This window comes from Lipotes vexillifer, unplaced genomic scaffold, assembly GCF_000442215.2.
Source record: "Lipotes vexillifer unplaced genomic scaffold, Lipotes_vexillifer_v1.1 scaffold155, whole genome shotgun sequence".
NCBI lineage: Eukaryota > Metazoa > Chordata > Mammalia > Artiodactyla > Lipotidae > Lipotes > Lipotes vexillifer.
In genome coordinates this window covers 2,582,329-2,582,867 of record NW_006779813.1, presented here as the reverse complement: position 1 = coordinate 2,582,867, position 539 = coordinate 2,582,329, and positions in this window count along the sequence as shown.

The following is a 539-nucleotide window of genomic DNA, read 5'->3' as shown; positions in this document are numbered from 1 at the left end:
CTATCCCCAGACTGCTTACTTGTGCCTCGCATACATCTTCACCGAAAAGGGTATTTCCTCCGTTCAGAGAAAGCTCCCCAGTCCGACGTGGGGTGGATTTTACTTTACGTTGTGGCAAGTAGAAGTTCCTCCTCTCTCTTCCCTTGGGGTAAGTGGAAAGGAATCTCGCAGGGAGCCCGCAGTGGCCGACACCCAGGGATCTGGTAGCGACCGAGTTACAGACAGCTCGGGGGCTGCCGGGCCGAAGCAGGTGGGGACTGAACCGTTCCCCGGTCCGGGGAGGGGAGTGCGGCCGCGGGTCCCTCCCCTCCGCCGGGAGGTGGCAGCGGCCGGCGCCAGGCCAGTGGGGGCGGGGTGGGGGCGGCGCGGAGGGCGCAGAGATCTCTGCGGCGCCACTGGGGACGCCCAGGGCCCCGAGCGGTCCCCACGCGGGACCACAAACGATGACAACAGGCAATTGCTCCAGGTCGAATAAAAAGGAGTCGCTTCCCCGCGCGCCGCCGCCCCCCGCTGCCTGCCCCGGGGGGGGGCCCCCCCCC